Source organism: Ochlerotatus camptorhynchus, unplaced genomic scaffold (assembly GCF_037179485.1).
Source record: "Ochlerotatus camptorhynchus isolate MF236.1 unplaced genomic scaffold, CSIRO-AGI_Acam_v1.1 ptg000314l, whole genome shotgun sequence".
Taxonomy (NCBI): Eukaryota; Metazoa; Arthropoda; class Insecta; order Diptera; family Culicidae; genus Ochlerotatus; species Ochlerotatus camptorhynchus.
In genome coordinates this window covers 105,292-126,037 of record NW_027040802.1, presented here as the reverse complement: position 1 = coordinate 126,037, position 20,746 = coordinate 105,292, and the positions used below count along the sequence as shown (strand labels likewise).

The window sequence follows — 20,746 nt, the reverse complement described above, 5'->3', positions numbered from 1 at the left end:
CTTTGTCAAGCAGTTTTGGTGTGACTTTCTACCAGCGATTTCACAAAACTGGACTAAAAAATTACTATTTTTTATGAAACGCACACATTTCGACTACTTTTCTCGTGGTTCTAGAAGAACCATATATCAGCTGATATACTAACATTGCATCATGAAATCTTCATCTTCGTCAGGTTCGGTAGCATTTGTCGACTCAAGCTTGAGGTTGGCAACCAACGGAGACGGTATTGTTGATGAACATTGAGTCTCGGTGAAATGAGTCGTATCACCATTTTGCTGATGGTCGCTCTCGATGCCGATCGTGTTCTCTATTTCGCCCATTTCAATTAGAGGAAGCTTCCTCGGAGGAGGTGAAGCTTCTAGGCAAACGACATCAGATTCTGACGAAAGGCGTGTGATGACTTCTGATGCCAGTGAATCATGCAGCTTAGCAACATGCCGCGTGAAACTAAATTTTTTTTTTTTTTTTTTTTTTTTTTTAACTCTTTATTTGTTCCAAATTCAAAATAAATTACATTTCATTTTAACCTAGGTGCTCCAGTTACTGCAGTAACGTACCAGCCTTAATTGTTATGATATATATCTAAGTGTTTTTACATTGTTCATGTCTTGGCAATTCAGTATTTTAAACAGGTTTTTTAACCTGCATGTCAGTATAACAATTGATATCTTAAAACTAAAAACTAAAACTAAATCTTATCTAAGTATAAAGGGAATTAATCGTTGCAATTGAGGATTGCAACGATTTTTGCCTGAAATTATTAATTATTTTGTTGGACATTTGTGCTAAAGTCTCAACATTCGAAATTCTATGTACTTCGGTTGTACTGTACCAGGGAGGCAACTTCAAAATCATTTTCAGAATTTTGTTCTGAATCCTTTGAAGTGCTTTTTTCCTGGTAGTGCAGCAACTAGACCATATTGGCACAGCGTAAAGCATGGCCGGTCTAAAAACTTGTTTAAATATTAGAAGTTTATTCGTCAGGCAAAGTTTGGATTTCCTGTTTATAAGAGGATACAAACATTTAATATATTTGTTACATTTGGCTTGAATGCCCTCAATGTGATCTTTAAAAGTTAATTTTTGGTCAAGTATTAATCCAAGATATTTCACTTGGTTTGACCAGGAAATTGGAACTCCGTTCATAGTGACTATGTGACTACTACTAGGTTTCAAAAACGAAGCTCTAGGCTTATGTGGAAATATTATAAGTTGAGTTTTGGAAGCGTTGGGAGAAATCTTCCATTTTTGTAAATAAGAAGAGAAAATATCTAAACTTTTCTGCAGTCTGCTGCAAATAACACGAAGACTTCTTCCTTTAGCGGAAATGCCTGTGTCATCAGCGAACAAAGATTTGTGGCAACCCTGAGGCAAATCAGGGAGGTCCGAAGTGAAAATGTTATACAATATAGGCCCAAGAATGCTACCCTGAGGAACTCCTGCTCTAACAGGTAGTCGATTAGATTTGGAATTTTGATAATTTACCTGCATAGTTCTGTCAGTTAAATAATTTTGAACTAATTTCATAATATAAAGTGGAAAATTAAACTTTTTCAATTTAGCAATCAAACCTTCATGCCAAACACTGTCAAATGCTTTTTCTATGTCTAGAAGAGCAACTCCAGTTGAGTGGCCTTCAGATTTGTTTGAACGAATTAAATTGTTAACTCTTAAGAGTTGATGAGTAGTTGAATGCCCATGGCGAAATCCAAACTGCTCATCTGCAAAAATTGAGTTCGTATTGATGTGAAGCATCATTCTATTCAAAATTATCTTTTCAAAAAGTTTACTTATTGAAGAAAGCAAACTTATTGGACGGTAGCTAGAAGCTTCAGCTGGATTTTTATCCGGCTTCAAAATTGGAACAACTTTTGCATTTTTCCATTTATCAGGAAAGTATGCCAAATGGAAACATCTGTTAAATAATTTTACCAAGAAAGACAAGGTACTCTCTGGGAGTTTTTTGATGAGGATATAGAAAATTCCATCATCACCTGGAGCTTTCATATTTTGAAAATTTTTAGTTATAGACCTTACTTCGTCCAAATCAGTCCCCCAGGAATCATCAAAAATATTTTCCCGAGAGAAAATATTCAGAAAATCCCGAGCAACCTGATTCTCAATAGGACTAGTAAGACCCAAACTGAAATTATGGGAACTCTCGAATTGCTTAGCAAGTTTCTGAGCTTTTTCCAAATTTGTGATCAAAATTTTACCACCTTCTTTAAGCGCTGGAATAGGCTTTTGAGGTTTTTTCAAAATTTTTGTGAGTTTCCAAAAGGGTTTGGAACTCGGGTCTAATTTAGAAATATTATTTTCAAAAGTTTTGTTCCTCAGGGCAGAGAATCGCTTTTTAATTTGTTTTTGCAAATCCCGCCAGATAACTTTCATGGCAGGATCGCGTGTTCTTTGATATTGTCTCCTACGGACATTTTTAAGACGGATCAAGAGCTGAAGATCATCGTCTATTATAATTGAATCGAATTTAACCTCGCATTTTGGTACTGAGGCAGCTCTTGCTTCAACTATAGAAGTAGTCAGAGATTCAAGAGCATAATTAATTTCATCTTTGGTTTGCAAAGGAATGTTTGGATCGAAGTTATATTCCATAAATGTTCGATACTGCTCCCAATCAGCTCTATGGTAATTGAAAGTAGAGCTGTTGGGATTACAAATTATTTCTTGGGATATTTCAAAAGTTACTGGAAGGTGATCAGAACCGAAGTCAGCATGGGTAACCAATTGGCTACAAAGTTGACATGAATCAGTTAAGACCAAATCAATAGTGGAGGGATTTCTTGCAGAAGAAAAGCATGTTGGGCTGTTTGGATATTGAATAGTGTAATAACCTGCAGAACAATCATCAAACAGAATATTACCATTGGAATTGCTTTGAGCATTATTCCATGAGCGGTGTTTTGCATTAAAATCACCAATAATGAAGAATTTAGACCTATGACGGGTAAGTTTCTGGAGGTCACCCTTGAGAAAATTCTTTTGCTGGCCTACGCATTGGAATGGCAAATAGGCAGCTATAAACGTAAGTTGTCCAAATTTTGTTTCAACAGAAACCCCCAAAGTTTCAAAAACTTTGGTTTCAAATGAAGAAAGAATTTTATGTTTGATTCGTCTATGAATAATGATGGCAACGCCACCACAGGGTCCATCAAGACGATCATTTCTATAAATCAAGTAATTTGCGTCCTTCTTAACCTTATGGTTAGGTTTAAGGAACGTTTCAGTTATAACGGCAATATGCACGTTATGAACTCTTAAAAAGTTAAATAGCTCGTCTTCATTATCTTTAAGAGATCGAGCATTCCAATTTACAATATTTAATGCTTTAAAATCCATTACTGAATTTTAAAGTCATGACAATATTATTTGCAAATTTTACTCCAGTTTGAATAGCATCAAACATGGAGTTAGATTTAAGCATATCAGAAATCATGTCAATTAATGAATTCTGTAAAAATTCCATTTTGGGGGCAGTAATGCTTCCTAAGTCAAAATTGTCAAAATTTCCATTAGAACGTTGGTTAGTATTTTGATTTCTACCCGCTGCAATAGCAGCATAGGTAGCTCCATTAACTCGCTGAACATTGTTAGCAGCGAGGGGAGTAGGTACAGATGAAACATTTGAAGCAGGGGAGATATTTGTACCTACGGGTACGAATGTAGAATTTGTTCCTCGCTGACCGTTGTTAACAGCAGAGGAATTTGTACCTGGTCGGAAACGTGGAGCGTTTCCTACCTGACGGTTAGAACGAGATTGTAGGATCGCTTTGCGAGTCTTACATTCCCAAAAATTGGATTTGTGGTTTTCACCACAATTTGAACATTTAAATTTCTTAGGATCTTCCTTCACAGGACAGTCGTCCTTTGCGTGAGAGGAATCACCACAATTCATGCATTTAGCTGGCATGTAGCAATTTTTAGTTCCGTGACCCCATCCCTGGCACTTACGGCACTGGGTGAGGTTTTGGAAATTTCCTCCAGTCTTCCTGAAGTGTTCCCACTTCACTCGGACATGGAGCATAAGGCTAGCTTTTTCTAAGGCCTTAAGGTTGTTTAGTTCACTAGACTTGAAGTGAACTAAATAAAAATCATTAGAAATCCCGTTGCGCGAATCGCCAGGACGGGATTTCATTTTCATTTTGATTACTTGGAGTGGCACAACTCCAAGTAATTTTGCCAGTTCATCTTTGATCTGATCCAGGGATTCACCACTGGGCAGTCCTTTCATGACAACCTTGAACACACGTTCAGTTTTGGTGTCGTAAGTAAAAAATTTGTGCTTCTTCTCAGTAAGATACTTGAGAAGACATTTAAATCCGTCCAAGGTTTCAGCCAATACACGGCATTCACCCCGACGTCCAATTTGTAGTGAAAACTTAACTTTCACGAAATTCAAAAGTTCCATGCGAAGAGCATGGAAATCGGTAGTGGTTATCACAATAGGGGGAATCTTTTCCTTCTTGGCATTAAGCCGGGAAAGTTTACTAGAATTTTTCTTGGATGATGGATCATTCTCATCATCCGTGAGCAAATCAAATTGATTACTCAAATTAATTTCATCAGAAGGGGGGTCAAGAGTTTGCCCCTTTCTTTTGCGTTTAGGCGCCATGGCGGCAGTAAATTTTTATCCAGATCGACTTCCAAGCAGATTACTATAAGAATCTGAAGGATCGAAGAGGAATTTTCCAAATCGATATCCAAGAAGGATTACCTCGGGTAGGGTCCAAACAAGGATCGAAGAGGAATAAGAGTTGAACAAGGTAGAAAATTTTTACAGGTTGAGCACTGAAAAGTGCTGTTTAAATTTGTTGTAGCTTTAGGTAGTAGTAACACTTCCTTCAGCAAAAAGCAAATAGATCCGCACGGCAAGAGAGCACGATGCGGACTGCCGCGTGAAACTAAAGATGTTCCAGTTCTCAGAGGCATCGGCGATGGCTGTTAGCTTTGTGGTCTGCCCGACCAACGTGCACAATGGACGTGTTATGTCAGCTCTGAACTGTCCTGAGCTTGAAACCGTGGCGATCGAAATTTTCAAGTTGGACATAAACTCCTGGAGGTTGAGGCGATATTTCCTAAGAATAAATTAGTATTTAAAAAAACAAAACGAAATTCAAACTTGTAATATGTAAAAAAAAAAGCTTTAAGTAATGAAATATGAAGAATACATATATTCTGAAAAAATCATACAAATGCAAGAAACGTCATACAATATAGTATAGTATTAAATACATAATTGAATGTGATTACTTAAGATCAGTTCAGCTTCGAACCTGTTCGGATACGGTTGTGTATAAGTTTATTTCTGTTTTGTGCGTGCGTTCGCTGATTTTGCCAGATTAGCGCTGGCACTCTGCCTCCCGGACGGTTATACGTGTGTGATTGGTGGTTTTCTCGCTTTCCGAGAAGTTTTGGAATCGAAAAAGAAAACGTGATGCATCATGTTTGCAGGCATCAGAAGAGATGTCGCTATCTGCGTTGTTTGTTTTTTTTTTCTTCGCTTGTGCTCCCGGTACAGAAATTTTTGGCGTCGCGAGTCATATTTTTTGATTTCAGTTTGTTTACGCGTTGTATGATTTTGTGAGCGGTCGCTCCGTGTTTGCGTCATGGAGCAATCGACTACATTCGACCAGAGGATTGATCCCCGTAGGGCGGGTCTATGATCGGAGCTACTACACCAAGCGTGACATAGCTGCTTGCAAGGGATTCAGTTGGACTGATTTGGTGAGATTGTTCCATTTTTCTACTTTTGTCTATTTAAACTTAATTTCTATGAATGCGTATCGTTTGGAATCATTTGATTCGGATGAGACTCTCAACTTTTATTTGTTTACATTGTGTTTCAATTAGTATTCTTAAGAACTTCACAAAATAAGGTTTCAATATTTAAATTGAGCAGCTCGACTAGCCTGGTGGCTGCCGCTTTTGCTTACTAAGTAGAAGACCGTCGGGGATCCACATTGTAAAGATTCCCTATTTTCAGCTTTTTTACAGGCTGGACAGTTGTTGTTTGAACCATTTAGTTTATCAATTTAATTTATCTGTATAACAATTATTCACAAGCATTCCTCCAGGTCAATTCAAGAATAGTTTGATGATGATAAATCTTCCTAATATTCACATTACAGTTATGAACCGATCCTGTCAATCTCTCCGCGCATCAGACTGTTATTTTTCAATAATTCCACATAATTGTAATTTCATACCTTCCTCCTTCAAGATGAATGTTTAAGATACACATACTTTGCTAGCTGACAAAATGGGGTCATTGCTGTATAATTATTCTCTTTTTGCAGCCTTCATTCAGACTGGATCTATTGATTTAAATTATTTGAGTTTTCTTCCAGCTCTTTGATGACGGAACATCACTAGATTTATACTGTAATGATTCACTCTTACAGCTTTCACCCTGGTTTTGTCTGTTGATTTGATTTGTTTGAATTGGTTTTCAGCTCTTTGGTGTTGGCAGTCACGGGCGATCAATTTTGCTCATGCTCATGCTCTAAGTTCATTTGCAGCATTTCGATGATGGAACGTCTTCAGATTTATATTATAATGGGGCTTATTACGGATGTCACATCACGGTGAAAAGTTGTCACTTGTCGTCACGGTGAAGTGATTCCCATTTGATTTGTACGGTAATCACGGCTCTTATTCTGAGTATCACTTGCTTATCACCGTGTAGTGACACCCGTAATAAGGCCCAATGATACACCATTTGGTTTTGGCTTCGGGCAAATCCAAGTATAATGCATGATAACACTGATTCATTTAAAACCATGATCGCATCACTTATCAAGGTGAATCCTGATCCAACGAACCCAACTTACTAACAAAATCTCCTTTTCTGTGTCTTTTGTTGGGGTGCAGAGGTAAACACGGCCCACAAACAACAAAGGTCACTCTAATATTCCTTCCCTACTCCACCTGATTGCAAGGACGTGGCCGGCGCCGTTATTGATCTACAACATATAGAGTCACTGAAACTTGTACAATGAGAATGGACGGTCACTCCCAGCCCCATTCAGTTGATTCATTGTACAATTTCACTGATTTTGATCAATCACGGAGTGCAGTCAATCTAAGCTAAGCTAGCTATTGGTTATCCTATTTGTATAGTGTTTATAGTACTACATATCTTTCATTATTGACTTTACATCATTTAATATTATTGTAAATTACATTTTATTATACTTAATTCTTAATGTTAGCTATTATGAGCGGCTCCAGGGAAGCATAGTGTCAGCTTGAAAAGAAATCTGAATCGTTCATTATCTGTTTTGTAAAAATCTTGTGTTTATTGTATCTTGTTACATGGCATTATAACGCATTTTCAATATTACATTACATTTAAATAACCCGGTTACACACATTTCAGGTCATCCAGGTCTTAAATAAGATGGGATCCGTTCCTTTTATCAACAGTTGTGATATTGCATCATATGCTGAAAATATATGAATTATCGCGTATTTCTGTTGTTCATTACATACCAGGTGAGGGCTTAATCATGTTTTGCCATCTAGTGTTTTGGTTTTGAGATGCTCGATAACCTTAGAGGGATCGGTTTTGCTTAATGAGCAGAACATCATGGGTTTAATCCCAAGCTCTCCCACAACATAACACAACACAAACATATCAAGTATCATTCTAGCTAAAAATATTTATTTGCATAATATAACCTGGAAATTTCAGGGTTACATCTTCCTTATTGGGAGCTGAGGAGACATAGAGCTGCATCATATTGTATGTAAAATAATTATTATTTTCATTGCGGAATACCAGTTTTTGTTTTATCCATATAAATGTATTTTCATTATTACGTATTTTAATGTTCTGATATATTTCATTTCTCCATTACATATGTTTACTATATATATAAATAAATACTGGGTTGGGAGGGAGCATCAGGGTATCATTTGACCTGGAACTGGACGATTGGAGTGGTATGACAACCGGAGTCTAGGAGGGAATAAACACTATCATTTTCTTTATCCTACCGATTCGATTGTGATGGTGTGAATTCTACTCCAACAGTTTCATGGAGATTGACGCGCCCTTCTTAACAAACCATCCTGTAGGAAGCTTAATAAGTATTGCGAATTGCGTTATTCGATTTGTTGGATCGTATCGTTGGAAGGAGATTCTTAAATTCCCGTGGATTTCGCGTAAGTGCCTCTGCTTACGGGTCCACCCCACCGTTTTTGGCCCTTCATACAGCGATATTGTGAATTCAGATCGGTAGCTCAAATTGATCTTGCTATTAAGTGGAGCTGCATACAAGACAAGATCTTCGAAGGGATGGTGGCTACCTTACATACATACATACAATTGAATGTGATTACTTAAGATTAAGACATACGGATTAGAAAAATGTGCCGAAATCTTGAGCCGAAGTCTGTCAAGCTCATCGGTAGCGGACTCGTGTCTCAACTGTCCATGTGAACTTTTCCCGATTTTCATCACCGGGCAGATAAACGTCTTGACCCCATGAGTTTGGATGATGTTCGCTAAGTCCATTACACATAAAATCTCCCCCTCGAGGAATTTAAATTGATGCGGTCGGCCTGCAAACCGCCCATACACGCTTTCAAGCGAGGGACCACCAGCATGCGCTTTTGCGATTACATCCTCTGCCATCTCTCGCAGATCTTGTTCGACAAGCATTATCTCTTTCCTGGTCAATCTACCAAGCGACTGATTGCATAGGTTAGACATGCTCAATATAGTTTTTATATGAGTATGAATGCTTCCATACATTCCTTTCAGTTTTTGCCAGAAGTAATCCTGCAATAAAATTCGGTGTTAACTAAACAATTAAAAATGCAGGTAAAAATGCTAAATAAAAACTTACCTCGTCCATGGTGAACTGTAATAATATCGCGAAAATAAATTTACACATTTTAAAAACAACCCAGGAAATAACCGCAGAATACAGATTAAAAAAAAAACGGTAAATAGGGTAATAAGCTATATAAAAACCTACAGCAAAAAAATCGCTGATATCCTGGGTCACATAAATAAACCAAGCGTTCTAAATAATTTGGCAGGTTAGTTTGGTTTGTTTACTCATTTGAGAGGTTCAGATCAATAAAAAGCAGATCATACTGTCAAAAATGAATGATAAATTCAGATCATGGATGATGTAAACATTCTTCGAAGTGGTGCCAGGATTGATGAAAAACTATCTGTTATGTGGAGACTGCCTGGGTGGCAAGGTGTTTGGAGTGTGTCGGAGTGTGTTTTTGTGGGTGTTAACACAAGGTGGTAGAGTGATTTACCCCCTGACGCAAACCAAAGTACGCCCACGCAAACCATGACCACTTTCGGAAAGGTGATAGTTGCCGCTATCCGATGATGTTGTTGGTTTGCGTGAGCGTACTTCGGTCCGCGTGTAAAGGGCCTTAAAAAGTTTATTTACAAAAACTTTTGTGCCGTTATAAAATGTTACGCCTGAATTGTACTTCAATTTGGATTACCATGATTATCATTATGCATTCCGCGACTCATCTAAACACAGATCGCGTTCCATATATTGAAAAAAGCTGCTCTAGACCCATGAAGCCGCATGAATCAAGCCCGCAGTTGATAGATGCAATAACATTTCTTCAGCCAGCAGATTTTCACAGAGCACCACCACGGTATGTCGTTGTGGACAAGGCCAAAAGCTGCTATGTACCGTATGCGTGATAATGTTTGCACCATTGAGCAACGTCAAAATTAAAAAAATTCTCAAAAATTTCGTTTTCAAGTTTTTTTTTATTTATTCAAAGGGGGGATATTTCTCAGAGCCTTAAACTATGTTAATCATGGATTGAGTTTCCACTTGCTGCACTTTGCGGCCTCCAAACGCTTCCGGAATGCACGGCAGGTTCTAATAATGTAGTCTGGATCCATTTCTCTCGAAGTACGGGTCAATGTTTGTCTGAGGCTTGCTGTACTCGGGTGGCGTTTAGAACAGGCCTTGGCCTTCATGACGCGCCATATTGAGTAATCTAGCGGATTAAGGTCGGGGTTGGATGGCGGCCACATATCCTTCGCCCAGAACGGAGAATGTTCCTGCAACCACTTCTGAGTGCGGTTCGAGGTGTGGCACGGAGCCCCATCTTGTTGAAATACAACATTTGGCTTCGGACCGTACTGTTCTTTGATCCACGGAAGAACATACTTACTTAAAATCCCGATGTAGACCTCCGTGTTGACCTTGTCACCTTCTGGAATGAACACCGGGTCCATTGTTTTGCCATCGGAAGCCACCAATCCAAACACCATAACGCTAGCAGGATGCTTGGTCAGATACACGCTCTTGTACCGGAAGAGAGCTATACCGGTCGGTTCTGGAATTTGATACGGGATCGACGGTAAACATGCTCTCGTCGGTGAACAGGATTACCGGATTTTTTCGCTTAAGGAAGCTCAAGATTTTCTTGCATCGTTCGACTCGTAGCTCTCGGATGCGGTTGGTAATTGTGTGAGTTTTTTTTTTTTTTCGTGCCCTCGACTTCGCCCCGCAATCTTTATTTACGATCTTCCGTGCCGTAAAGTAACTGATTCCGTGTTCCTATGCCACTTTCCTTATTGAACGCACTGGATTCACCCGAATCTCGGTCTTTTCTCGGTCTAAAACCCTTTTGACGGTCCACCGGGACACTCCCACGGCGATTGAAATGTCTTTTTGCGACATTCGCATGTGGGACAAATCACGAATAAGCTGCCACTTCGTCATGGTGCAACTGTCAAACTAAGTAAATCATTTTCTTTTATACACAGTCTACTACGGTGCATGCGAAGAAAACCAAGGCATTGTATGCACAGGTAAAACGGGAACCTTATTTGTACGATGGTGCAAACATTATCAAGCATACGGTAAGTATGTAGGTTGCTAACTGTACATGTTTGATTTTATCTCTTGCTTGTTCGTGCAATTTTGATACATAGGTAGGTACGCCTATTTCGGTTAATTGCGTGGTTCGTTTGTGTGGCTTTCATTGCCAGTTCGGTGGGCATGCGAACAGTGCTAGTTTTGAAGAGCAATCAATTAGTAAGTGGCTCAATGGTCTAGGGGTATGATTCTCGCTTTGGGTGCGAGAGGTCCCGGGTTCAAATCCCGGTTGAGCCCGAATTTTTTACGATCGATCAAATCGATTTTCTATTACAGCATTATTTCCACATGATCTTAAGGATTTTATAGGCTTTTGTTTTAATGAACAACGGTAAAATATGTTAAAACCTGAGTGGTGCGAACTCGATCACTATCGATTTTCAACACGGATACGAATTTTGTTCATTTAGATCAAAAATATAAATGTTTATACTCTAAACATATGAATTATTCAAAGTGAATTTTGTAACATTCTTGGTTACATTCGTTTCAGTGTCAGAAGCAAGTGAACTTAGCCGGCGGCGGCGCCGATCGAATTATGAATATATTGTGGTGATAGTATATAGGTAAACAAAGAACAGATGATTATTGAATGTTGTTTATTGCTATGATTTGCTATAAATAGTTCCTGAAATAAAGACCACTGAGTTCAGTTAAATACCAGTGACAACCGTAAACAGTCCTGTTTCAAGTTATTTAAACAAGTAGTGATCACAACAATTTGACAACGAGGAGAAAGTAGTTAAAAGTTGCGTGCGGATTAGTGGCCTAAAAGTTGGCAATTTGCGATTGGTGGTAAGAAGAAAATTAGGACTGTCGTTATTTATTGAACGCGGGATCAGAAGGGATCCGTAAAACAAGAGTGAATTGCCGTTTTCTACAGTGCCGGTCGATAGAAGCGACGCCAATAAGGACGCCGATGTATTATTGTAGACATTGTGAAAGATAGTGTTTGAAAAATAGAAGTTTGAGTTGGTGAAATTATTTGCCTAGGTTAATTTCGGAGTCCCAGTGGAGAGACTAGCTGGTAGCCGACTGCAGCAAGGTAAACGGACAATTCCTGATTGCTATTGGATTGTATCGGGCGGATCTAGAGGAAGTTGTTGCAGTAAAATTCAAGGCATGTGATTTTTTTTTCCTTCACTATTAAAAAAAAAAAAATGGTGATCAAAAGTGCGCACATAATTTTTTGATTCGGTGCAGCTAAAATGGCGATCCGTATGTGCCCGGTACCAGTTTCTCAAATTATGTAGAGTTGATTGAATATTTCTTTTCTTCAAATGATATTGCGGAAGACAAAAAAAAAAGATATTTTTATGAGCTGTGCAGGACTAACGGTTTTTGAGGAGTTAAAGCTTTTATACCCGGCTACAGATCTAAAGACATTAAAGTATGTGGACATAACGAAAAAGCTTAAGGAACGCTTTGACAAAATCGATTCGGAAATAATGTTACGATACAAATTTCGTTGTAGAAAACAAAATCCTACTGAGAGTGGTGAAAATTTCGTTTTAGCGGTAAAGCTTTTGGCCGAATCTTGTGAGTTTGGCGCATTTCGTGATTCTGCTATTCGCGATCAGTTGGTTTTCGGAGTGTACAATAGGGAATTACAAAAGCGTTTATTAAATGAAGAGGACCTCAATTTACGATCTGCAGAAAGGATTATCAAAGGTTTCAAAATGGCGAACAGTAATACGCAGTACATAAATTCGGAAACAGGAGTAAACTCGGTCAGGCATCGTCTCGGTAATAGGCAATCTAGGATCGATGGGCGGGATCGTAGTCGGAGTAGGTCTAGGGAAAGATATTATAGTCGGAACAGAGATTCTCGTACACATTACAGGAGATTTGAAGGACGTTCAAGGTCGGGCCAACGAAACTCGAGCCGAGGCAGATACGCCAATTTTGTCTGCCATTTTTGCAGGAAGCGCGGGCCTCCCTTAGCTCAGCCGGTAAAGGCGCAGCTACAAAGCAAGACCATGCTGGAGGTGGCTGGGTTCGATTCCCGGTTCGGTCTAGGAATTTTTCGGGTTGGAAAATTTCTCGACTTCCCTGGGCATATAAGTATGATTGAACTTGCTACACAATTATACCAATGCAAAAATGGTACAGGCATCGAAAGCTCTCAATTAATAACTGTGGAAGTGCATCTAGAACACTATGTTGAGAGCACGCAATAAGCTAATATGCGATATGCAATAAGCTTGAAATGCGAAGAAGAAGAAGAAGAAGCGGGCACATTCAAAAGAACTGTTATCGTTTTCTGGAAGGTCAAAGGGATTCTGTTAAGTTCGTGAAGGAGGAAACACAGGCTAACAATGTTCACGACTATTTCAAGAGGCTTCGAGTAGATTATAATTCCGACACCGAGGAAGAAGGTGATTATCCCTGTCTTATGATTTCTTCTATTAGAAAAGTAAGCAAACCTTGTCTACTCGAAGTCAAAATAGAAGGAAAAATGTGTGTAATGGAGGTCGACAGTGGTTCGGCCGTTTCTGTAATAAGCAGGACAGAATTTATGGAGAAATATCATGGCGTCACTTTGAGAAACAGTAACAGAAAACTAATTGTGATCAACGGATCAAATTTAGAAATTTTTGGAAAAGCATTTGTATCAGTCTCATTGAATGGGGTTGTAGCAAAATTGGATTTGGTTGTTTTAAACGGTGAGCATCAGTTCACTTCTCTTATTGGTAGAAACTGGCTGGATGTATTTTTCAACGGTTGGAGAGATAACTTTATAGGACGGTCAAAGTCTTTCAGCTCGTGTGGAGTAAACAGTATTGGGGAATATCAAGAACATACTTTGAGCATCATAAAACATCGTTATTCCAACATTTTCAACAGAGATTTTTCGACGCCTATCATTGGTTTTGAAGCGGAGTTGGTATTAAAAAATGATCAACCAATTTTTAGAAAACCGTATGAAGTACCTTACCGACTAAGAGATAAAGTGTTGGACCATTTGACTTTGCTAGAAAAAGACAAAATAATTACTCCCATCAAAACCAGTTTATGGACTTCCCCAGTTGTGGTGATCATCAAAAAAGATAGCGATATCAGGCTAGTTATAGACTGCAAAGTATCTCTAAACAAGGTTTTGATAGCTAACACCTATCCTTTGCCAACAGCTCAGGATTTGTTTGCATCCCTGGCTGGCTGTAAGGTTTTTTGTTCCCTGGATTTGGCTACGGCTTATACACAACTGCAGTTGTCTGAAAATTAAAAAAAAAATGTGGTTATCAATACAATAAAGGGACTTTTCACATACAATCGGCTCCCTCAGGGCGCATCTTCAAGCGCAGCCATATTTCAACAAATAATGGAAACTATTTTACAGGGAATTGAATACGTCTATTGTTATCTTGACGATGTTCTCATTGCTGGAAAAAACTTTGACGATTGTTACAGACGAATGATTTTAGTGCTAGACAGATTATCTGATGTAAATGTTAAAGTTAACTTAAAAAAATGTAAATTTTTTGTGAATAAGTTGCCATACTTAGGACATATTATAACAGACAATGGACTTTTACCTAATCCAGAGAAGGTTTCAACTATTAATTCGGCACAAATACCCAAAACTACTACTGAATTGAAAGCTTTCTTGGGGTTAATAAATTACTACGGAAAGTTTTTGCCAAATTTATCAACAGTTCTAAGTCCTTTGTACCATTTGCTGAAAAAGGAGGTTAGGTTTTTGTGGGATTTTAAATGTGAAGAAGCTTTTAAGGGTTGCAAAGAAAAACTACTAAATGCAAATATTTTGACATTTTATGATCCAAAAAAGCCCATTGTGGTTAGTACTGACGCTTCCTCTTATGGTCTTGGTGGAGTTATTTCACATGTTATAGAGGGAATGGAAAAACCAATCTGGTTCACATCATTTTCGCTCAATCAGGCGCAAAAAAGTTATCCCATACTTCATCTGGAAGCGTTAGCAGTGGTATCAACAGTAAAAAAGTTTCACAAATTTTTATTTGGTCAAAATTTTACTATTTTTACAGACCACAAACCTTTATTAGGAATATTGGGAAAAGCAGGTCGAAATTCAATTTCAGTAACAAGAATTCAGCGTTATGTTATGGAGACCAGCAGACCAGCAAACAAGATGGCTAATGCTGATTTTTGTTCACGTTTCCCTTTGGAAATAGAAGTTCCCAGAAGCTTAGAGAAGCAATATGTCAAGAATTTGAATTTTTCTCAAGATTTACCTTTGATTTTACTGATATTGCAAGAGAAACTGTAAATGATTTTTATTTGCAACAAATTATATTGTTTATGAAAAATGTTTGGCCAGAACGAGTTGATCAATGTTTTAAAAATATTTATTCGCAACATCAAGATATTGAAGACATTGATGGGTGTTTGCTATTTCAAGATAGAGTGATTATTCCTGTTTCTTTACAGAAGAAGGTTTTGCAAATCCTTCATGCAAACCACACCGGCATTGTAAAGATGAAACAACAAGCTAGAAGAAGTATTTATTGGTTTGGAATCAATGGTGACATAGAATAATTTGTCAAAAATTGTGAAGTATGTGTAAAAACATCTGTAGCGTCGAATCAAAAAGAAACATCGGAATGGATTGGCACAACACGGCCTTTTAGCAGAGTTCATGTTGATTTTTTTTATTTTGAAAGGCGTACCTTCCTTTTAATAGTGGACAGCTTTTCAAAATGGTTAGAAATCATTTGGATGAAGTATGGTACTGATGCAGAGAAGGTAGTTAAAGAATTTATCGGTTTGTTTGCTCGCTTTGGACTTCCGGATGTAGTGGTAACAGACAATGGTCCTCCATTCAATTCGAAATATTTCATAAATTTTTTGGAACGACAAGGTATTCAGGTTTTTAAAAGTCCACCATACCACCCTCAAAGCAATGGCCAAGCGGAACGTTTGGTTAGAGTATCGAAGGATGTATTAAAAAAAATTCTTTTGGACCCAGCGATGAGAAATATGGACCTTCAGGATAAAATAAATTATTTTCTTTTTAACTACAGAAATACTTGCTTCCGAGAATATTTTGAGCTTTAAGCCAAAAACTGTTCTGGATTTGGTCAATCCTAAAAATAGCTACAAACGGCAGTTAGCCGAACCATTGGCATTGAAATATGAATATAATCAAGATGATACAAAAGATCCTTATGCTAATTTGAAGTTGGGTGATAAGGTTTATTACAAGAATCATAATCCTAAAGATATTGAAAAATGGCTTGAAGCAATTTTTATTAAAAGAATTTCTCAAAATGTATTACAGATTGCCGTGCGGTCAATCCTCGTCTCGGCCCACAAGGGGCAGGTGAAGATACGGAGTCAGACGGGACGAAGGCGTAATTTGACGCTCCAGTCGCAGAAGGATAATTACGTACATGGTAATTCAAACTCGGTACCAGGTTCGGTGGAGAGGAGTGAAACCCTTGGACGTGGAAAGAAGAGAAGATTCGAAGAATTGGAAAACAGCGATGATGAATTTTTAGGATTTACGCCTAGCCCATATCCACCTTTGCATTCAAGTAGCGAACTGCATCCCAGAGTATTACAACCCGTTCCAGATTCAGTTGCACTACATTCGCCAATTTTAAGAAGATCAAATCGAAAGAAAACAAAGAAGATCGACAATGAGTATACTTATTCAAAATGAATTTACACCTTTACCTTTTAACATGAATAACATTTCTGAATTTCCGTTAAGATCGAATTTTTATTTTGAATTGAAATTTAGGTTTTATAAATGAATGTTTAACTAAAGGGGAAAGGTATTGTAACATTCTTGGTTACATTCGTTTCAGTGTCAGAAGCAAGTGAACATAGCCGGCGGCGGCGCCGATCGAATTATGAATATATTGTGGTTATAGTATATAGGTAAACAAAGAACAGATGATTATTGAATGTTGTTTATTGTTATGATCTGCTATGAATAGTTCCTGAAATAAAGACCACTGAGTTCAGTTGGATACCAGTGACAACCGTAAACAGTCCTGTTTCAAGTTATTTAAACAAGTAGTGATCACAACAAATTTGAAGCATGTTTAAAACTAAAATATTTATGTTTGAATTAAATCGAAGGCATCAAATCAACATTGATATGTTGTCTTAGATTAAATTCAAAAGCATATTTATTTCAACAATACCGAAATCAAATGTATCTGGATGGTGGTTTCTGTGTTGCAATTATTTGACAACCGTTATAACATGTTATAACTCTCCAGTCTGGACAGCGTTTTATAGATGTACTTGGGACCAATAGGCTAGTCAAGTAGTGAGCCAATTTAAAATCATTACTTTCCACCGGTTGGTATTACTGTTTTGTCTTTTCAGAAACATATGGAAATTCGGGAAGTGGACCATATTGTTGGACAATGTTTTACATATGATTATCTTAAATAAATTAAAATAAATTTAAATTTGTGTTTTTGTAGAACATACAATGATAGAAGAGCAATAGTTTGCATCGATTAACTCGGTTTGTTTACATTCGTTACTTAGGATCTTTTGAAAAAAATACTCCAGATTTTATTTCGTTTTAAGATTTTTAGTTCATTTCTAGCACTAAGCAAAGAAAAGGTACATTTTCTCAATTCATCGTGGACGCTGGACCCACTTGACTTCGCATCGAAAGTGACAAATCTAATCGCACTGAAGCACTCCTCACAAAGTCAAACAAACATTTCCTTTCACTCTCGCAAAACAAACCCAAAAAAAAAGCGGATGGATATTAAAATTTAAATTTTCATTAAAATATCCCACTCAAACAAAACCCCTCATTTGCCACCACCGCACCAATAAAAAAAAGAAAAAAAAAAGCAAGAAGTCTTTGGATTCCATCCGGCCGTTTGATGGATTTTACTGAGTTCCGAAAGACATCCTCCTGCGTCTATTTAAACCAAATGTACGTGGAGTAAACACACCTTAGCTAAACGCTCCCCGAAATGATTATGAACTTGTTTGACTTGACTCGCCCAACACCCGGCCGAACGCCCCCTCCCCCTCCCCCCTCTACCAGGGGAAGACCCTCAAGCCTTAAAAGGCAAATAGACCATTACCTTCCAATCACGTTTCATTTCGGCGGAACCACTCGTCGTCGTATAGGAGTAGAAGCAAATGGCCCACAGCAGAGCTCTCAGTTCGGTTGGACGAGGGACGAAAGATGAAACGCTAAAAAGCAACAATTAATATCGTTAAATTTCTTAAATTACACGCACATTTCAGGTGAGTGTGTTTGCCAATCTCGAAGAAACGCGTCGTCGTTGTCGTCTTCCGAGGGGGGGGGTCCATCAATGAGCGAGCGGTCAGTCGGAGGCGCGGGGAGGAAATTGTTTTCATTTTTATGGATTTTAATATCACTCGTGGCTCGGCTTGGTCGGAAAGGCTCATCAGCCAAGTCCGCCCATCCTCCTCCATCCGCCATTCCGAGAGCAGTTTGTGTCAGTCAGTGTTTTAAGGTCCTTTATGAATACTTATTAAATTACACTCATTAATTATGTTGTTTTTCGGGCATACTTACGAGGCGGTCCGATTGAACGACTATTTTTGGCTGAATGGTTGGTTGGGGCTCTGACGAGGAAGCGTTTTGTTTCACTTTGTTTGCTCGCTTAATCAGTGGATTTCTATCTTAATTCGGCCTTTTAAAAGTTTAATTTTTCATAATTTACATGTGGTGTGCTCGGAGAGTGCCTGTCTATTCGTGTTATTATTTTCGCTGTGTGTATGTGTTTGGCTGTTATCTCGAATTGGCTTTATGGGTTGGTTGGATTAAGTACCGAAACCGGTCCCGAAGTGGTTTTGAAGGTATATTTCGAAAAAGGTGCTTTTATAGGTGTCATTTCAAATTACACCGCCGTTTGGAGGAAATTGGTCGGAAAATTGGTTTGTGGTTTCTGGAATGAATGTGCTAAAACCAAATTGTTGAACTTTTGTTTCACTATAGCTTTTAATAGCTTTATACGTTGTTTTGAATCAGGAATTGAATGTCAGAGTAAATTGTTTGAATTTCCAGTTGAGTGAATGTAAAAAGCAGTAAATGTATCTTTTCTCCGGGATATGCTCATTAAACCTATGACTTCTATGTGTCTATGACTAGACACTGAAGAAGTTTGCAAGTGGTAAACGAAATACGTATCTGTTACAGTTCAAAGTGATAGGGAAAGTGAACTAGTGAAAGTGAAAGTGATACAAAAGTACATAGTATAATTGTCGTTCATGCTTGTAGTGTCCACCAGCGTTGCCAGATATACCGATTTTGAAACTTGATACCGATATACAGATAAGGTTTCTCAAAATACCGATTTTTGAGTTTTAATACCGATTTATGCCGATTTTTTTTTATTAATAATCAAAATGATTACACCCTGCCCGCACTGAATTGTCAGAGGAAACTATTGTGAGAGACTTTTATCTTTTTGAGCCTGCTCTAAAAAAATTTCATCTTCAAAAATGTCTTATGATTTATACTCTTTTCGACTAATGCTTCCATTTCCTCGCCATTTTTGGTTACCAAGGAGTCGGAAACAGCTAATGGGTCACCCCAGTAATTTCTGGAAATCGGGAAATACTTCTATTCAGTGGAAAAATAGGTCCATAAAAACGTTAATTTTTGAACTTCCTGAAATTTCTTCAATCATTCCTTTGAAGTTTCTTCCAACTTTCCCTAGGAATTGCCGTCTACCTTACCCTGTAAGTTATTTTCCGATTCCTTCCGGAAAGCTATTTCGACTTCCCTTGGAAGCTTCTTCCGTCTCCTCCCGTTAGTTTTTTCAACTTCCCCGGAACTTCAGTAATGCTGCCAGAGTTTTATTGCGGTTCCATTAGTTTCAGGAAAACTTCAGGAACTTCAGAATAGTTCGGACTTTTGGGTAGGTTTCGATAAATTAAAGACAGTTTCATTAACTTCTGTTCAAATCCGAGAACCCGGGAATCTCAGGAAATCCCAGAGAACTCCAATGAACTTAAGAAAACTGAAATATTTTAGAATCTTCACAAGCCCAAAGAACTTCAAAGAAATTTAATGTTTTTTTCGGATAGTTCCATTTGTTTCAGGAGAATTGAGATAACTTTAGGGAAGCTCTGAGAACAGCAGGACATTTAAATTCAAGGAAATTTCTGAATCTTTAAATGAGTTTCGAGAAACTCAGGGAATTTCCTAAAACTTCAGTTAAGTTCCGAGAGGTTCATGGAAATTTTGGAAACGTAAGGAAAGTTAAAGGGTGATACGGTCAAAATTTGGTCAATATCAACTTGACGTATTTCTTTCAATTTTGCATTTAAAAATCCTGAACACCCCTCCTCATTTTGAAGGTGTGTGTGTGTAGAATGTTGCTCCTATTTTGATTTTGGAATTCACTCTTCAGTTGTCAAAATGCCGTCCAAGCAAGAAGAGCAGCGTATCAAAATTTTGCTCGCGCATCGCGAAAATCCGAGCTACTCGCACGCAAAGTTGGCAAAATCGCTAAAAGTTGCCAAATCAACCGTTACAAATGTAATTAAAGTGTTTGGGGAACGTTTGTCGACAGCCAGGAAGTCTGGATCGGGGGGAAATCAAAAACCGGAAGCCGCTGAGACGACAAAGAGAGTTGCCGGTAGTTTCAAGCGAAACCCTAACCTCTCTCTCCGAGATGCCGCAAATAAGCTGGGTGTATCGTCTACAATCGTGCATCGAGCCAAAAAACGAGCCGGGCTATCGACTTACAAGAAGGTAGTGACTCCAAATCGCGATGATAAACAAAATACGACGGCCAAAGCGCAATCCCGGAGGCTGTACACGACGATGCTGACGAAGTTTGACTGCGTGGTAATGGACGACGAAACCTACGTCAAAGCCGACTACAAGCAGCTTCCGGGACAGGAGTTT

At 38.3% G+C, this 20,746-nt stretch overlaps 1 non-coding gene across 1 annotated transcript; it reads left to right on the top strand.

The window, feature by feature from the left end:
- The first annotated feature begins 11,061 nt into the window (after positions 1-11,061).
- Positions 11,062-11,133, top strand: TRNAP-UGG (transfer RNA proline (anticodon UGG)). The gene has a single exon. It is a non-coding gene; the product is annotated as a tRNA-Pro (tRNA).
- Positions 11,134-20,746: the final 9,613 nt, after the last annotated feature.